Below are 20,381 nucleotides of genomic sequence, written 5' to 3'. Positions count from 1 at the left end.
GTTGAGAATAATCTTGATCCTGGTTTTTCTCCCAGTAGAGCAGATATCCAAAGGGACAAGCCCCCACCAGCTAGCCAAGGTGACCTGGAGATGACCTCGACCCTCAGTGAAGATGAGGTGCTCACACGGACTGAGAATCACCTCCCTTACACATGGTGGCTACGTTTGCCTTTGATTTATTGCAATTGGCTCTGGTACTAGACTCTTGACATATACCCACGGTTGATGTGACTAAATTAAATGACCTACCTGTTCTCTTAAATACACCAAGGGCAATCTGGAGTCTGGAAGACTCAAGGATTGGATGAGTCTGCCCCCAACACAGTGCCACCTGCGTAATACCCCAGTCCATGTCTGCCTCCAGGACAAACCTCCCAGGAGAGATCAGTACAGATGTTGGGGGTTTGACTACTACTACTGAGGTAGTTGGGGGAATGTGAGACTACTGGATATACTTACTGGGACCCATCCTCCTTCTGGGACCTGTTCACAGTCAGGAGAAATCTAATCAAAGTCACCAACCTCAGACCAGATTTATCCCTGTCTTTCTGAGGCATGCAACCCCCTCCTTGTTAGACTTCACTGAACCAGGGAAGCGGTCTAACAGTAGCTGACTCAAGGGAAGTCCTGGGGGCTTAGACAACCTCAGCAGATTCTGTGTGACAAGTTCCACAGACTGAGGCAAAAACTTTAAAAAAGAAAGTGAACTCCTGCAACCGGTTGTAGAACTCTTGCCTGGAGAAAAATATTGACCCACAGTTCCCAACGGCATTTTGTCTGTTCCTTTTCTATTTCTCTTTCTTATTCCTATGTTCCTGATAGCTTAAACTGGGACTTTATGACCTTAGCTATGGGGAAGGAGGTGTTTTATTTCACAAATTATTTACTAAATCACATAACAGTAGTAAGACAGACAAAAAAGCTTTTCCAACAGTAAATGATTTTGTATAGCTAAAAATGTGTGTTGTTGAAGGCAGGCTTTGGCATATTTGTAAAGACAGCTTTATTTTGTGAAAAGAATTAAAATAATTTTAAATTATACTTTCAAGATTTATAAAAGGTAGGAACTAGATGTTAGATGATTGGCCATAAAATTTTATTAACTTGTTAAGAATTAAATATTTCTATTAAGTGGGCATAAATGTTTTATGAACCTGCTCTTAGAAGTATGCCATGAACATCAAATGATTTTTGTCTTTTATTGTGTCAAGTGATAATGATGTTACTTGTTTCATCCATGAGTGCTATTCATTGAATACACTTTTTAGAAGTAATAATTGAATGATTTTGTATTTTCTTATGCCAAATGAATATGATAATTTTTTATTGGACTGCTTCACTGAACACTGTCACGCGCTACTGTCTCGCCAGCAAGAACAAGGCACGGACAACAGGATCCTTCTGCAGCAAAGCATTTATTGCTTGTATATGAGGAAGACCCAGAGCCCGGAAGGTCAGGTTCTTTTATAGCCCCAGGGGCAGCATGTCCGTTTCCAACTGGCTGCTTGCCAATGACCACACAGACACGCCCCGGGGTGGGCTATGACTTGGCGCAAATACTGGCTTGCACATGCGTACACAGCTTGTTTACTGATAGTGCCTGCAGAAGGCAGCGCCATCTTGTAATGGCGACTAATCTGCTGGCTTCCCACATCTCCTCCTTTTCTTTTTATTAAGAAGCAAGGTCGATCAATCGTCGGGCTCTTGTTGGACCCTCAGGGTTCGAGACCCAGGCAAGGAGATTGCTCAGGTAGACACCTTCCTGCGTGCAATGAGCCAAGCTCAGCATGGTGCAAAGGCTGCCTGTGTCATACGATGCCCATTCCTGGTACAATGCCAAAAGGGCTCAGGGTGCAAGGGCCATCAGAGTGACTACTGAGCTTCTCTGGAATAGCAAGCATAATTTTGAGGGGATGTTTTATAAGCAGGCTAGCATTTAAGAATCGAGAGCCAGATCTCGGGGGAGGCTCCCTGTTCAATAGCTACAAGTGCTTGTGCAATAACCGCCTTGTCACGTCTGTGTTGAGTCCTGAGTTTGCAGACCAGCCAGAGCAGAGACACTATGCTGCAGCTAAGTATGACCCCAAACAAGCCTACCCCCACCCATTCCTTAAAGTAGGAAAATGCAGAAGACATCCAAGAAGCGAATCCTTTGGTGAGTGAGGCATCTAGGCGTGTCGCGTTGATGGCAAGGACTGCTGCCCGCAAGGTCTCAAGAGTTCTATCAAAATCTTCAGACCAGTTTCCTGCAAGATACAAAGATAATTCCCTAGACAGGTTAGCTGCGTGAGTAGAATTTTCATATTGTACACTGGTAATGCATAATGGACCGACTTTCCTTTCACATCCTAGCTGGGCTAGCTGGAAGAGAGTGTCTAGTCTCTCGTCCACCAGATCGAGGCGCTGGTTAAGCACCATTAGCCCGCCTTTAAGTTGGGCACTAGTATGTATTTGGTTATCAACCGCTTCAGCCACCCCGGCTGATAATTGATTAAAGGTGGCCTCTGTCTGTACTTGATGTGCCATAGCAATTCCTGCAGCCGTGGCAGCAACCGCGCTCACCGTGATAGCGGTTATCACGGTGGCAGTTATACCAAAATCTTGCCTCTGTCTGAATAGCGACATGGAGGAGGATGTTTCAACCGGAACCGGAATCCAACGAGGGACCCGAGTGGCCAGGGTTCGAGAAGCCCGTCTTGAGTCCCAACATTGAGACATCCAGCAAGTAATATTGCTGCAATTTGTAAATGAGCCATTAGAAAGGATAAGCAAGAAGGGAGATAGACACAAACTGGAGTGGGTAAATAAACAGTCTGTTTTTCTATTGTGCGACCAAACGACTGAATTGAGATAGATGAATTTCCCTCTAGGGCAATAGCATCCTCATCTGATGTAGCATTAAATTTCTGACATATCTCGGCCTTGCCATTACAGCTGGCCTTTCCTGAGGAGCCCTCTTGGAGGAAGGCCAAGACATTGAGATCTGTGCAGCTACCATTTACGCCGCACAGTATCCATTTGTGAAAAGGGTGTTGAGTCGCACTCTGTAGGAAAAGTCCTTCCTTCATTGTCATTTCTCCTTCTGATTCATGCTGTAGGTTGGGGGAAAAAGTAAATTTCTCATGGTCATCAGTCTAGCGTGCCCACCTCGACTGACAATCTGTCCAAGGGAGTGTGGATGCACGATCATCTTTATCTGGGTTACAATGGGGAAAAAGCTTGGGCTGATAGGCCTGACCATTGTCAATTCTATAACTGGGAAAGGTCAAATTAAGCCAAATCGCATCTCGAGTGAACGGCCTGCTATGAATAGTCCAATTATAAATACCAGTAGTGGTCTCTCTCATTACATTCTTTCCTGTCCAAGCCTCTTTGACGAAATAGCCCATGGCCCTTTTGTTTAGGGGAATACAGTGCCCTTCCTGGTTAAGCTGGAAACAGAGTGACCCTTGTTCCGACAATTTTCGGTTTTCGCCTAAAGGGGTCATAGTTTGATCAAAGGGTAGATAGGGGAGGTCCAAGGTCTTATTAGTTGTGAAAAACTTTGGGAAAACAACTGATTCATGTCTAACAGGCATAGGTTTAGGAAAGGCAGACAGGATCGCCCATCTCTGGACTCCCTCCATCTTGTGGATTAGCGTCCCCCCCGAGCAGGAACACAGTCAGAATCATTCTTCTCCAACTCAGCAGTTCCTTCCTTTGCATGGATAAGTCTTTGAGTCAGCCATTCTGGCACCCAGAATGGATTTGCTTCGTCCTGTGGAAAAACACAAACAGCTCCCCTGGATCTTATTAAAATAGGATCCGGGCCTTTCCATTCTCCAGATAAAACATCCTTCCACCTGACCATCTCCTTTGGGGTTCTAGTCTGTGAGCAATGGCGGTCCGCTGCCGTGTTGCCATGATCATCAAGGTTTAGGACATTAAGGGTGAGGAGTGCCATGGAGACCGCTACTCTTGGTGTCGTAGGCAAAATTTCCTCCATTCCCCCTTTTTGCTTGGTTAAATAGGATTTGAGCGTGCGATGTGCGTGCTCCACTATGCCCTGTCCTTGGGGATTATATGGAAGGCCCGTCAGGTGAGTGACATCCATCTGACGGCAAAATTGTTGAAATTTATGGGAGGCATAAGCCGGTCCATTGTCTGTCTTAAGAATTTTAGGCTTACCCCATGCACTCCATGCCTCAAGGCAATGTTGAATCACATGTGAAGTTTTCTCCCCTGTTAAAAGGGTGGCAACTATGATACCAGAACAGGTATCAATGGAGACATGAAGGTACTGAAGTCTCCCGAAGGAGTGTACGTGGGTGACATCCATCTGTCAAACTTGTAGCGGACGAACCCCTCTAGGGTGTTTTGCCATTGAAACCCACATGTGGTACAGGTAGAAATTGACAACAATTTTTACATTGCGTGACAATGTCTCTGGCTTCCTTGCGGGTCAAAGAGAACCTGCGGCGCAGGGTCTCTGCTGTGACATGAAATTGTTTATGAAATTCCCTGGCTGTTTCCAATTTTGGAGAAAGCAACAGGGCAATCACACGGGTGGCTCGGTCCGCTAGATAATTTCCCTTTGTCATAGGACTGGGTAATCCCGTGTGAGCCCTGATATGGGTAATGAACACCGCAGCCCTTCTAATAAGGAGGGCATACTGTATATTTTGAAAGACAGCAGCAACCCTGCTGGATGACTTAACCATGCCAGCGGCTTCCAGCACTTTTACAGCATTGACTACATAAGAAGAGTCTGAGACAATATTCAATGGACCAGGAAACCTCTCAAGTACCTCTAGCACTATCAAACAGTCCACCACCTGAGGGGAGGATTCATTGTATTGTCTAGAGAAAACCTGATTATTTACCACATAGGCTCCTATTCCTGTTCAGGAGCCATCAGTATAAACTACCTCCCCATCAGGGAGTGGGTGCTGAGATAAAACTCGTGGAAAAACCACGGCCTGACTTAAGGTGAACTGTAAGATGGGATGTTTGGGATAATGGTTATCAAACTGCCCATTAAAGGCTGTTGTTAACACAGCCCATGTATCTGCTGTGGCTGCCAAGACCTGGATCTGAGCGAGCATGTAGGGCACCAGTAGACGAGCAGGTTCTCGTCCAAAATGTGTAATGGCAGCTTTAATTCCTCGCAAAGCGAGCTGAGCCACTGCGTCTGGATACCAGTTAATATTTTTGGCAGGGGAAGCATTAGGATGGATCCACAACAAGGGCCCATTTTGCCACAGAACAGCCGTTGGTAACTGTAGGGTTTTAAATATACACAAATCAAAGGGCAGAGTTTCATCTATACGTGTCAATTGAGCCTCTTTTAGAGCTGGTTCCACAACTTGTAAGGCTTTATATGCCTGTGGTGTCAATTCCCTCGGAGAGGCAATGTGTGGATCTCCTTCCAAGACATCGAAAAGGGGCTTAAGTTCTGCGGAGGGAATTTTAAGGAAAGGCCTCAGCCAATTAATATCCCCCAATAACTTCTGGAAATCATTTAACATATGTAAATGATCTTTATGGATTTCCAATTTTTGTGGGAGTATTTTATCAGGATAGACTATTGAGCCCAAAAAGGACCCAATTTCAGTAATTTGAACCTTTTTAGTGGCTACTTGTAAACCCCATTGCCCCAGCTGTTGGATTAAGAGAGGATAAGCACATTGTAGGGTTATAGAATTTTTATGACACATAAGGATATCATCCATATAATGAACAAGGAGTAAGGAAGGAAATTGTTTACGAACTGGCTCAAGCGCAGCCTGTACAAACAGTTGGCACATAGTGGGACTATTAGCCATGCCCTGAGGCAGTACTCTCCATTGATATCTTCTGTCCGGTTCAGTATGATTAATGGCCGGCACAGTAAATGCAAACATCTGCCTATCCTGGGGACAGAGTGGAATGGAAAAGAAGCAGTCTTTTATATCTATGATAATTACCTTCCAAAGCTTTGGTAAAGCAGAGAGTACGGGGAGATCCCGCTGAATTGAGCCAAGCAGCCGCATTTGTGCATTAACTGCTCTGAGGTCATGAAGCAACCTCCATCTGCCTGATTTCTTTTTTATTACAAATATTGGGGTGTTCCAGGGCGAAGTAGAGTGCTCTAGATGTCCAAGTTTTAATTGTTCTTCTACCAGCCATTTTGCTGCCTCCAATTTTTCGGAGGATAGAGGCCATTGAGGAACCCATACCGCTTCCTCCGTAAGCCATGGTATGGGCGTCAAACCCTCAACGGCCCCTAGGAAAAACCCAGTCCCTGTCTCCCCACGTTCCCTTCCTGGGGGATCAGGGTTAACCTGCCTTGTTTATTCCTTCCAAGGCCTCGGCCCTCTTGATAACCCATCTTTTTCATAATATGCAAGGATTGTGGGGAATATTCATTAGTTAGAGCCAGACCCAATCCTTGTAGTATATCTCTCCCCCACAAATTGACAGGCAAAGGTAAAACATAAGGGATAAATTGTCCAGACTGGCCCTCGGGGGCTCACCATTTTAATGAACGCGAGCTGATTGTTGGGCTGGCTTCATATCCGAGCCCTTGTAAAGAATGAGAGGATTGAACGGTAGGCCAGTTTTTTGGCCACCAATGGGAGGAGACAATACTTTTATCTGCTCCTGTATCTAGAATGCCTGTGAATGCCATTGGTGTTTTGTTCAGGAAATTTTCACCAGTGCCCATGTGTTCGAGAATCTGCCCCACTTTTTCTTCTATTAGTTTGAGTGTATATGGTTTGATGAGGAGATCCTTGATCCACTTGGACTTAAGATTTGTACATGGTGATAAGAATGGATCGATTTGCATTCTTCTACATGCTGACCTCCAATTGAACCAGCACCATTTGTTGAATATGCTCTTTCTTCTATTGGATGGATTTAGCGCCTTTGTGAAAGATCAAGTGACTATAGGTGTGTGGTTCATTTCTGGGTCTTCAATTCTGTTCCACTGATCTATCTGCCTGTCTCTGTACCAATACCATACAATTTTTATGATTATTGCTCTGTAATACTGCTTGAAGTCTGGGATGCTGATTCCCCTAGAATTTCTTTTATTATTGAGTATAGTTTCCACTATCCTGGGCTTTTTGTTATTCCAAATGAATTTGCAAATCACTCTTTCTATCTCTATAATGAATTGAGTAGGAATTTTGATGGGAATTGCATTGAATATGTAGATTGCTTTTTGCAAAATGGCCATCTTTACTATAATAATCCTGCCAAACCATGAGCATGGAAGATCTTTACATCTTCTGAGATCTTCCTCAATTTCCTTCTTCAGAGACTTTAAGTTCTTTTCCTACAGATCTTTCACTTGTTTGGTTAAAGTCACACCAAGATATTTTATATAATTTGGACAATGGTGAAAGGTGTCATTTCCTTAATTTCTTTCTCAGCCTGTTTATCCTTTGAGTAGAGGAAGGCTAATGATTTCTTTAAGTTTATTTTATACCCGACACTTCGCTGAAGTTGTTCACCAGGTTAAATAGATCTCTGGTGGAACTTTTGGTGTAACTTAAGTACACTATCCTATCATCTGCAAATAGTGATATTTTGATTTCATCCCTTCCAATTTGTATCCCTTTGACCTGCTTTCACTGTCTGATTGCTCTGGCTAGTACTTCAATTACTATCTTGAATAATTAGGGAGAGAGTGGGCAACCTTGTCTAGTCCCTGATTTTAGTGGGATTGTTTCAAGTTTCTTTCCATTATATTGTTGTTAGCTACTGGTTTGGTGTATATTCCTTTTATTTTGTTTAGATATGTGCCTTGAATTCCTGATCTTTTCAGGACTTTTATCATGAAGGGGTGTTGAATTTTGTCAAAAGTTTTCTCAGCATCTAGTGAAATGATTATGTGGTTCTTATTTTTGAGTTTGTTTTTGTAGTGGATCACATTGATGGATTTTCATATATTAAACCATCCCTGCATCCCTTGGATGAAGTCTACTTGATCATCATGGATAATCGTTTTGATGTGTTCTTGGATTCAGTTTGCAAGAAATATATTGAGTGTTTTTGCATTGATATTCATAAGGGAAATTGGTCTGAAGTTCTCTTTCTTTGTTGGGTCTTTGTGTGGTTTCGGTATAAGAGTAATTGTGGCTTCGTAGAAGGACTTGGGTAGTCCTCCATCTTTTTCTCTTTTGTGGAATATTTTGGACAGTATTGGTATGAGGTCTTCTATGGAGGTCTGATAGAATTCTGCACTGAACCCATCTGGACCTGGGCTCACTTTGGTTGGGAGACTTTTAATAACTGCTTCTATTTCTTTAGGAGTTATGGGGTTGTTTAGATAGTTTCATTTTTCCTGATTTAAGTTTAGTACCTGGTATCTGTCTAGAAAATTGTTCATTTCCTTCAGATTTTCCAGTTTATTTGAATATAGGCTTTTATAGTAGGATCTGATGATTTTTTCTTCAGATTCTGTTATATCTCCCTTTTTATTTCTGAATTTTTTAATTTGGATACAGTCTTTGTGACCTCTGGTTAGGCTGGTTAAGGGTTTATCTATCTTGTTGATTTTCTCAAAGAACCAGCTCCTAGTTTTGTTGATTCTTTGTACAGTCCTTTCATTTCTATTGTTTGATTTCAGCACTAGTTTGATTACTTCCTGCCTTCTACTCCTCTTGGGTTCTTTTTTTTCTAGAACTTTCATGTGTGCTGTCAAGCTGCTGACATATGCTCTCTCCTGTTTCTTTTTGCAGGCACTCAGAGATATGCCTTTTGCTCTCAGTAGTGCTTTAATTGTGTCCCCTAAATTTGGGAAGGTTGTATCATCATTTTCATTAAATTCTAAGAAGTCTTTAATTTCTTTCTTTATTGCTTCCTTGACCAAGTTGTCATTGAGGAGAGCATTGTTCAACTTCCATGTATATGTGGCCGTTCTGTCATTTTTATTGTTATTAATGACAAGTCTTAGTGTGTGGTGATCTGATAGAATGCATGGGATTATTTCTATCTTCCTTTATCTGTTGAGGCCTGTTTTGTGACCAATTACATGGTCAGTTATGGAGAAGGTTCCATGAGGTGCTGAGAAGAATGTATATCCCTTTCATTTTAGGACAAAATGTTCCATAAATATACGTTAAAGCCATTTGGTTCATGACTTCTGTTAGTTTCTCTATGTCTCTGTTTAATTTCGGTTTGCATTATCTGTCCATTGATGAGAGTGGTATGTTGAAATCTGCTACTATTATTTTGTGAGGTGCAATGTGTGCTTTGAGCTTTAGCAAGGGTTCTTTTAAGTATGTAGGTGCCCTTGTATTTGCAGCATAGATATTTAGGATCGAGAGTTCATCTTGGTGGATTTTTCCTTTGATGAATATGAAGTGTCCTTCCTTATCTTTTTTAATGACTTTCATGTAAAAGTCAATTTTATTTGATATTAGAATGGCAACCCCAGCTTGTTTCTTTGGGCCATTTGCTTGGAGAGCTTTTTTCAAGCCATTCACTCTGAGGTAGTGTCTGTCTTTGTCTCTGAGATGTGTTTCCTGCATGCAGCAAAATGCTGGGTCCTCTTTACATATCCATTCTATTAGTCTTTTTCTTTTTTGTTGGAATTGAGTCCGTTGATGTTGAGAGATATTAAGGCATAGTGATTGTCACTTACTGTTATTTTTGTTGTGAGAGGTGGAATTATGTTTATTTTTCTTCTTTTTGGTTTCATTGCAAGGAAATTATATTCTTGCTTTCTGTATGGTGTAGTTTTTCTCCTTGTGTTGGAGTTTTCCATCTATTTTCCATTGTAGGGCTGATTTTGTAGAAAGAAATTGATTAAATTTGGTTTTGTCATGGAATATCTTGGTTTCTCCATCTATGTTAATTGAGAATTTTGCTGGATACAGTAATTTGAACTGGCATTTGTGTTCTCTTAGGGTCTGTTTGACATCTGTCCGGGATCTTTTGGCTTTCATAGACTCTGGAGAGACGTCTGGTGTAATTATTATAGGTTAGCCTCTATATGTCACTTGACCTTTTTCCATTACTGCTTTTAATATTTTTTCTTCGTTTTGTGCATTTGGTGTTTTAACTATTATTTGACACCAGAAATTTCTGTTCTGGTCCAATCTACTTGGAGTTCTGCAGGCTTCTGGTATGTTTATAGGCATCTCTTTCTTTAGGTTACGAAAGTTTTCTTCCATAATTTTGTTGAACATATTTACTGGCCCTTTCAGTTGGGAGTCTTCACTTTCTTTTATTTCTATTTTTCTTACGTTTGAACTTCTCAGTTGGTCCTGAATTTTTTGTATGTTTTGGCCTGGGAGTTTTTTGCATTTTACATTATCTTTGACAGTTGTGTCATTGTTTTCTATGGTATCTTCTGACCCGAGATTCTCTCTTCTATGTCTTGTATTCTGTTGGTGATGCTTGTATCTAAGGCTCCTTGTCTCTTCCTTGGTTTTCTATATCCATGGTTGTCTCACTTTGTCCTTTCTTTATTGTTTCTATTTCCATTTTCAATTCCTTCACCTGTTTGGTTGTGTTTTCCTGTAACCCTTTCTGGGATTTTTGTGTTTCCTCTAAGTGCTTCTACTTATTTACTTGTGTTTCCTGCATTTCTCTAAGGCAGCTCTTTATGTCTTTCTTAAAGTCCTCCATCATTATAAAAAAATGTGATTTTCAATCTAAATCTTGCTTTTCTAGTGTGTTTGGATATCCAGTGCTTTCTTTGGTGGGAGAACTGGGCTCTGAAGATGCCAAATAATCTTGATTTCTGTTGCTTAGGTTCCTGCGCTTGCCTCTAGCCATTGGGTTGTCTCTGGTGTTTGCTTGTCTTGCTGTTTCTGAGAGTGACTTGACCCTGCTGTAGGCCTCAGTCAGCACTCCTGTAGAACTGTTTTCCTGTTTTCTTTCAGCCTTTCCTGAGAACAGGTGCTCTGATTTCAGGTGTGTCAAATGCTCCTGGAGACAGTCTTCCCTGTCTATGCCCATGCAGGAATCAAAGGGTCCTGCCCTTGAGTGCTCGTGTAGGTCCTTGCACGCTGTGGGCACAGTTGGTCCTATCCAATTCTGTCTTGTGTCTGGACTGTTGGCAGAGAGTATTGTCCTCTGACTTCTCAGGAGTATCCTCATTTCTGAGTGTCCAGCTCTCTCCCCCATGGGATTTGGTTTCAGTGAGCTGTTTGACCTGCTCAGATCGGTCCTGGGTACAGACCAGAACTGGGGGTACCATTGGCTGTCTGTTCCTATATCCCTGTGTCCAGAGTCACTGTGCAGTTTCCCCTTGGACCAGGGATGTGGGCCTAGGTGTGCAGAGGTGGCAGTTTGTCCTGTGGCCTCAGGATGTCTGCACTCCTGGATTGTCTGCTCTCTTCCCCACCTTCACATCTATACTTATCAAATTGCGACTCATTATTTCTCATTGTGGTAAGTTTCAGAGATTGTCTTTAACTGACTCATTGTGTCTTGAATGACATTGCATATCACGTTTTAAAGACTCTATTGTTTCTGTGATCAGAATTCCTGTGACCGTGTATTGTATAAGCAGAGTGAGGATCCTGTAGCATTAGCATGAAAGTCTTGGTGTGGCTCTCACTTCAATACCTGGTTCATCAGCTGTCTTCCCCACACAGGTTGTTTGAATGGCATACACCTGTGTTCGCCATCACAGACAGAGAAATGATTAAGAATGTGCTAGTGAAGGAATGCTTTTCGGTCTTCACAAACTGGCGGGTAGGTCATATTGTTTTTTTCACTCATTGATTTATTTATTCACTTTGATACTGATTGCAGCTTCCCTCTCTTCTCTCCTTGCCTCTCAGTCCCTTCCTTACTGATTCCTTTCCCCACAGTCACTTCACCTTCTCTTCAGAGTATGGGAAGACCCACTTGTGAACCATCTTGCCATGGGACATCCTGTAGCCTCTAGACTAAGGGTATCCTCTCCCACTGAGACCCAAGGAGGCATTCCATAAAGGGGAACCATATCCAATGTCTGGCTGCCACTTAAGAGACTGCCACAGCTGCAACTGTTAGTGGACCCACATGAAGAGCAAGCTGCACTTCTGCTACAAATGTGTAAGGAGCTTAAATTCAGCTCCACTAATTATTTTGGGTGATGGTTCAGTATCTGTGAGCCTCCATGGTCCCAGATTTGGACTCTGCATGTCTTCTTGTAGTATGATTGAACCTCCTGAATTATTCAATCCTACCTCCAACTCTTCCACATGATCCACATGTTCTGCCTGATGTTTGCCTGAGGGGTCTCTGTGCATTTTCCTATCTGTTGCTGAATGAAGCCTCTGAGAACTTGGTCATGCTAGTTCTGAAAACATAGCAGAGTATCAATTATAGTGTCTCTCACTGTACGGGTCTCAACTTTGACCAGTCATTAGTTGGTCATTCATGCATCATTATCCCTGCACATATTTCAGCAAGACAGGCTTGGGGATATGGTTCTGTGTGTGGATTGATGTGCCCCCTTCCTCCTCTGGAAGTCCTGCCTGGCTACAAGAGGTGGCCACTTCAGTGTTCAAATCCACAACTTGAAACTTGGAGTCTCAGTTTGGTTACCCACATAGACTTCTCAGAACCTCCATCATCCCAGGTATCTGTCCAGTTCCAGAGATGCTCCCTCAATGATCCCTGTTCTGTCTTCTGCCCGTATATAACCCCATAAACTGATCCACATCCCTGTTTCCCTCTCCACTCCCTGTCCCATCCAGTTCCCTCACTGTATCCACCTGCCAGATTGATTTTGTTTTGTGTTCTGTGAGATTCATGCTTCTTCCATTGGACACTGCTCATTACTTAGTTTCTTTTGATCTGTGGATAGTAGCATGATTATCCTTTATTTTATGGGTAATATTCACTCAAATGAGTACATCCCATGAAGTCTTTTTGGGCCTGGGTTACTTCAGTGAGGATGAAATTTTCTAGTTACCTTTTTCCCCACTGTGGCTTGTTTGCTTGCTGCTCTAGCTAAAGCAGAGCCTTCAAGATTCAAGGAGAATCCTTGCCTCAAAAATAACATAGAGAGTTATCAAAAAAGTTGCCTGACCTATGGTCTCCACATGAGCACAGGTGGGCATGTGCACTAGCATTCATGTATATACTCATGATCAGAGAGATACACATACAATCAGAGATACAGAAACAGAGAGGGAGAGAGACACACACACAGAGACACAGAGAGATACAGAGTGAGACAGAGCTGTAGAGGGACACACAGAGAGAAAGAGAGATACCCATACAGAGAGACACAGAGATATACACACAGAGGGACAGACACATAAATAGATCCAGATACATACATAGAGACAGAAAAACACACAGAAACAAATACACACTCAGACGTACACATACAGATGCAGATAAATACAGACACATACAGAAACACACAGATACATACACACAGGCAGTCACATGCAGACCCACACATAGACACATGTATTGAGACAGATATAACCCAGAAAGGTAGACAGACAGACAGACAGGCATACACACAGACACTCACACAGACAGACACACAGACACAAACACACACACAGACACACAGACACACACACACACACACACACACACACACACACACACACACACACACCCCAGTAAACTTTAATATGCCTTGACTATCATAATGGCTGAGTATTTCTATTCTTTTTGGCAGCTAGCAAACACCCCCTTCTTGTATTATGAAGTTTACATTTTAAAAATCTATATTTTATCTCTGGGTTTGCAGACCCAATTGGGGGGCATGGCCACAAGAGTCATTTACATAAATTCTTAAATGGCTGGTCTGTTCTATGTTCCTCTCATGGTGATTCTGTTTCTTGCTTCTCTCTCTCCCAAGCTTCTGAATCATAAAAGTCCCACTTCTTCCTGTCCTTCCCAGCCATTGGCTGCTGGCATCTTTATGTGCCAATTGGAGCCAAATCTAGGGTCCCTAAGTGTCTTATATGCAGACACTCCTGTAAGCAGTTTTGGGGATGAAAATTAACATTATAACACAAGCAACATTAGGCCAAACCCATGTAATAGTGAAATAATCCTTAAAAGACCCAAATATCAAATCTTTTACGTGACTCAGGCATAGAGAGATGACTTGAACATTGGGTAAAGTACCCTATTTTAGATCCTCAACATCCACAAAAAAACTGAGCAGAACAGCATTCATGTGTGGACTCTAGAGATATATGTGGAAAATGGAAGACCACAGGGGCTTGTTTGGTTGCAACTCTAGCCAAACTAGAACATTCTAGACTCACATAGAGATATTGCTTCAAAGATGCTATACAGAGTTATACAGAATGATACCTGATCCCTCAGTTTTCACACGGGCAAACATGGATATGTGAACCAACATTCATGTGTATACATACAAAGAGAGGGAAAGAAAAAGATAGAGAGAGAGAGAGAGAGAGAGAGAGAGAGAGAGAGAGAGAGAGAGAGAAAGAGAGAGAGAGACTCACACAGAGGCAGAGACATACAGACACATAGACAGACAGACACACAGCATATGAAGACATACATTTCACAACGCTTATGTGAATACTGGTCATAAAGATCTGGAGAACTTGTCTGATGCAACGTTAACTTTCTATTTGTCTCCAAGCAAAATACCATCTGCACAGATCTGGAGATCTACTAAGTCCTGTTCTTTTTTTTTTTTTTAATTAACTTGAGTATTTCTTATATACATTTCAAGTGTTATTCCCTTTCCCGGTTTCCGGGCAAACATCCCCCTCCCTCCTCCCCTTCCTTATGGGTGTCCCCCTCCCAACCCTCCCCCCATTGCTGCCCTCCCCCCATAGTCTAGTTCACTGGGGGTTCAGTCTTAGCAGGACCCAGGGCTTCCCCTTCCACTGGTGCTCTTACTAGGATATTCATTGCTACCTATGGGGTCAGAGTCCAGGGTCAGTCCATGTATAGTATTTAGGTAGTGGCTTAGTCCCTGGAAGCTCTGGTTGCTTGACATTGTTGTACTTTTGGGGTCTCGAGCCCCTTCAAGCTCTTCCAGTTCTTTCTCTGATTCCTTCAACGGGGGACCTATTCTCAGTTCAGTGGTTTGCTGCTGGCATTCGCCTCTGTATTTGCTGTATTCTGGCTGTGTCTCTCAGGAGCGATCTATATCCGGCTCCTGTCGGTCTGCACTTCTTTGCTTCATCCATCTTGTCTAATTGGGTGGCTGTATATGTATGGGCCACATGTGGGGCAGGCTCCGAATGGGTGTTCCTTCAGTCTCTGTTTTAATCTTTGCCTCTCCCTTCCCTGCCAAGGGTATTCTTTTTCCTCATTTAAAGAAGGAGTGAAGCATTCACATTTTGATCATCCGTCTTGAGTTTCGTTTGTTCTAGGGATCTAGGGTAATTCAAGCATTTGGGCTAAAAGCCACTTATCAATGAGTGCATACCATGTATGTCTTTCTGTGATTGGGTTAGCTCACTCAGGATGATATTTTCCAGTTCCAACCATTTGCCTACGAATTTCATAAACTCGTTGTTTTTGATAGCTGAGTAATATTCCATTGTGTAGATGTACCACATTTTCTGTATCCATTCCTCTGTTGAAGGGCATCTGGGTTCTTTCCATTTTCTGGCTATTATAAATAAGGCTGCGATGAACATAGTGGAGCACGTGTCTCTTTTATATGTTGAGGCATCTTTTGGGTATATGCCCAAGAGAGGTATAGCTGGATCCTCAGGCAGTTCAATGTCCAATTTTCTGAGGAACCTCCAGACTGATTTCCAGAATGGTTTTACCAGTCTGCAATCCCACCAACAATGGAGGAGTGTTCCACTTTCTCCACATCCTCGCCAGCATCTGCTGTCACCTGAGTTTTTGATCTTAGCCATTCTCACTGGTGTGAGGTGAAATCTCAGGGTTGTTTTGATTTGCATTTCCCTTATGACTAAAGATGTTGAACATTTCTTTAGGTGTTTCTCAGCCATTTGGCATTCCTCAGCTGTGAATTCTTTGTTTAGCTCTGAACCCCATTTTTTAATAGGGTTATTTGTTTCCCTGTGGTCTAACTTCTTGAGTTCTTTGTATATTTTGGATATAAGGCCTCTATCTGTTGTAGGATTGGTAAAGATCTTTTCCCAATCTGTTGGTTGCCGTTTTGTCCTAACCACCGTGTCCTTTGCCTTACAGAAGCTTTGCAGTTTTATGAGATCCCATTTGTCGATTCTTGATCTTAGAGCATAAGCCATTGGTGTTTTGTTCAGGAAATTTTTTCCAGTGCCCATGTGTTCCAGATGCTTCCCTAGTTTTTCTTCTATTAGTTTGAGTGTGTCTGGTTTGATGTGGAGGTCCTTGATCCACTTGGACTTAAGCTTTGTACAGGGTGATAAGGATGGATCGATCTGCATTCTTCTACATGTTGCCCTCCAGTTGAACCAGCACCATTTGCTGAAAATGCTATCTTTTTTCCATTGGATGGTTTTGGCTCCTTTGTCAAAAATCAAGTGACCATAGGTGTGTGGGTTCATTTCTGGGTCTTCAATTCTATTCCATTGGTCTATCTGTCTGTCTCTGTACCAATACCATGCAGTTTTTATCACTATTGCTCTGTAATACTGCTTGAGTTCAGGGATAGTGATTCCCCCTGAAGTCCTTTTATTGTTGAGGATAGCTTTAACTATCCTGGGTCTTTTGTTATTCCAGATGAATTTGCAAATTGTTCTGTCTAACTCTTTGAAGAATTGGATTGGTATTTTGATGGGGATTGCATTGAATCTGTAGATTGCTTTTGGTAAAATGGCCATTTTTACTATATTAATCCTGCCAATCCATGAGCATGGGAGATCTTTCCATCTTCTGAGGTCTTCTTCAATTTCTTTCCTCAGTGTCTTGAAGTTCTTATTGTACAGATCTTTTACTTGCTTGGTTAAAGTCACACCGAGGTACTTTATATTATTTGGGTCTATTATGAAGGGTGTCGTTTCTCTAATTTCTTTCTCGGCTTGCTTCTCTTTTGTATAGAGGAAGGCAACTGATTTATTTGAGTTAATTTTATACCCAGCCACTTTGCTGAAGTTGTTTATCAGCTTTAGTAGTTCTCTGGTGGAACTTTTGGGATCACTTAAATATACTATCATGTCATCTGCGCATAGTGATATTTTGACTTCTTCTTTTCCGATCTGTATCCCCTTGATCTCCTTTTGTTGTATGATTGCTCTGGCTAGAACTTCAAGAACTATATTGAATAATTAGGGAGAGAGTGGGCAGCCTTGTCTAGTCCCTGATTTTAGTGGGATTGCTTCAAGTTTCTCTCCATTTAGTTTAATGTTAGCAACTGGTTTGCTGTATATGGCTTTTACTATGTTTAGGTATGGGCCTTGAATTCCTATTCTTTCCAGGACTTTTATCATGAAGGGGTGTTGAATTTTGTCAAATGCTTTCTCAGCATCTAATGAAATGATCATGTGGTTCTGTTCTTTCAGTTTGTTTATATAATGGATCACGTTGATGGTTTTCCTTATATTAAACCATCCCTGCATGCCTGGGATGAAGCCTACTTGATCATGGTGGATGATTGTTTTGCTGTGCTCTTGGATTCGGTTTGCCAGAATTTTATTGAGTATTTTTGCGTCGATATTCATAAGGGAAATTGGTCTGAAGTTCTCTTTCTTTGTTGGGTCTTTGTGTGGTTTAGGTATAAGAGTAATTGTGGCTTCATAGAAGGAATTCGGTAGTGCTCCATCTGTTTCAATTTTGTGGAATAGTTTGGATAATATTGGTATGAGGTCTTCTATGAAGGTTTGATAGAATTCTGCACTAAACCCGTCTGGACCTGGGCTCTTTTTGGTTGGGAGACCTTTAATGACTGCTTCTATTTCCTTAGGAGTTATGGGGTTGTTTAACTGGTTTATCTGTTCCTGATTTAACTTCGATACCTGGTATCTGTCTAGGAAATTGTCCATTTCCTGAAGATTTTCAAGTTTTGTTGAATATAGGTTTTTATAGTAAGATCTGATGATTTTTTGAATTTCCTCTGAATCTGTTGTTATGTCTCCCTTTTCATTTCTGATTTTGTTAATTTGGACGCACTCTCTGTGTCCTCTCGTTAGTCTGGCTAAGGGTTTATCTATCTTGTTGATTTTCTCAAAGAACCAACTTTTGGTTCTGTTGATTCTTTCTATGGTCCTTTTTGTTTCTACTTGGTTGATTTCAGCTCTGAGTTTGATTATTTCCTGCCTTCTACTCCTCCTGGGTGTATTTGCTTCTTTTTGTTCTAGAGCTTTTAGGTGTGCTGTCAAGCTGCTGACATATGCTCTTTCCTGTTTCTTTCTGCAGGCACTCAGCGCTATGAGTTTTCCTCTTAGCACAGCTTTCATTGTGTCCCATAAGTTTGCGTATGTTGTACCTTCATTTTCATTAAATTCTAAAAAGTTTTTAATTTCTTTCTTTATTTCTTCCTTGACCAGGTTATCATTGAGTAGAGCATTGTTCAATTTCCACGTATATGTGGGCATTCTTCCCTTATTGTTATTGAAGACCAGTTTTAGGCCGTGGTGGTCCGATAGCACTCATGGGATTATTTCTATCTTTCTGTACCTGTTGAGGCCCGTTTTTTGACCAATTATATGGTCAATTTTGGAGAAAGTACCATGAGGAGCTGAGAAGAAGGTATATCCTTTTGCTTTAGGATAGAATGTTCTATAAATATCCGTTAAGTCCATTTGGCTCATGACTTCTCTTAGTCTGTCGACATCACTGTTTAATTTCTGTTTCCATGATCTGTTCATTGATGAGAGTGGGGTGTTGAAATCTCCCACTATTATTGTGTGAGGTGCAATGTGTGTTTTGAGCTTTAGTAAGGTTTCTTTTACGTATGTAGGTGCCCTTGTATTTGGGGCATAGATATTTAGGATTGAGAGTTCATCTTGGTGGATTTTTCCTTTGATGAATATGAAGTGTCCTTCCTTATCTTTTTTGATGACTTTTAGTTGGAAATTGATTTTATTTGATATTAGAATGGCTACTCCAGCTTGCTTCTTCTGACCATTTGCTTGGAAAGTTGTTTTCCAGCCTTTCACTCTGAGGTAGTGTCTGTCTTTGTCTCTGAGGTGTGTTTCCTGTAGGCAGCAGAATGCAGGGTCCTCGTTGTGTATCCAGTTTGTTAATCTATGTCTTTTTATTGGGGAGTTGAGGCCATTGATATTGAGAGATATTAAGGAATAGTGATTATTGCTTCCCGTTATATTCATATTTGGATGTGTGCTTTCATTCTCTTTGTTTTGTTGCCAAGATGATTAGTTTCTTGCTTCTTCTAGGGTATAGCTTGCCTTTTTATGTTGGGCTTTACCATTTATTATCCTTTGTAGTGCTGGATTTGTAGAAAGATATTGTGTAAATTTGGTTTTGTCATGGAATATCTTGGTTTCTCCATCAATGTTAATTGAGAGTTTTGCTGGATACAGTAACCTGGGCTGGCATTTGTGTTCTCTTAGGGTCTGTATGACATCAGTCCAGGATCTTCTGGCCTTCATAGTTTCTGGCGAGAAGTCTGGTGTGATTCTGATAGGTCTCCCTTTATATGTTATTTGACCTTTTTCCCTTACTGCTTTTAATATTCTTTCTTTATTTTGTGCGTTTGGTGTTTTGACAATTATGTGATGGGAGGTGTTTCTTTTCTGGTCCAATCTATTTGGAGTTCTGTAGGCTTCTTGTATGCCTATGGGTATCTCTTTTTTTAGGTTAGGGAAGTTTTCTTCTATGATTTTGTTGAAGGTATTTACTGGTCCTTTGAGCTGGGAGTCTTCACTTTCTTCTATACCTATTATCCTTAGGTTTGATCTTCTCATTGAGTCCTGGATTTCCTGTATGTTTTGGACCAGTAGCTTTTTCCGCTTTACATTATCTTTGACAGTTGAGTCAATGATTTCTATGGAATCTTCTGCTCCTGAGATTCTCTCTTCCATCTCTTGTATTCTGTTGGTGAAGCTTGTATCTACAGCTCCTTGTCTCTTCTTTTGGTTTTCTATATCCAGGGTTGTTTCCATGTGTTCTTTCTTGATTGCTTCTATTTCCATTTTTAATTCCTTCAACTGTTTGATTGTGTTTTCCTGGAATTCTTTCAGGGATTTTTGTGTCTCCTCTCTATGGGCTTTTACTTGTTTATTTATGTTTTCCTGGAATTCTTTCAGGGATTTTTGTGTCTCCTCTCTATGGGCTTCTACTTGTTTATTTATGTTTTCCTGGATTTCTTTCAGGGATTTTTGCGATTCTTTCAGGCATTTTTGCGATTCCTCTCTGTAGGCTTCTATTTGTTCTCTAAGGGAGTTCTTCACGTCTTTCTTGAAGTCCTCCAGCATCATGATCAAAAATGATTTTGAAACTAGATCTTGCTTTTCTGGTGTGTTTGGATATTCCATGTTTGTTTTGATGGGAGAATTGGGCTCCGATGGTGCCATGTAGTCTTGGTTTCTGTTTCT

General features: G+C 41.5%; 1 protein-coding gene across 1 annotated transcript in view; it reads left to right on the top strand.

The window, feature by feature from the left end:
- The window catches only part of Hint1l2 (histidine triad nucleotide binding protein 1 like 2), an 865,401-nt gene that overhangs the window by 361,304 nt on the left and 483,716 nt on the right, over positions 1 to 20,381 (top strand). The gene's annotated exons all lie outside the window — the stretch shown is intronic.

This window comes from Rattus norvegicus, chromosome 12 (assembly GCF_036323735.1).
Source record: "Rattus norvegicus strain BN/NHsdMcwi chromosome 12, GRCr8, whole genome shotgun sequence".
Taxonomy (NCBI): Eukaryota; Metazoa; Chordata; class Mammalia; order Rodentia; family Muridae; genus Rattus; species Rattus norvegicus.
This window is presented reverse-complemented; position numbering and strand designations above follow the sequence as displayed.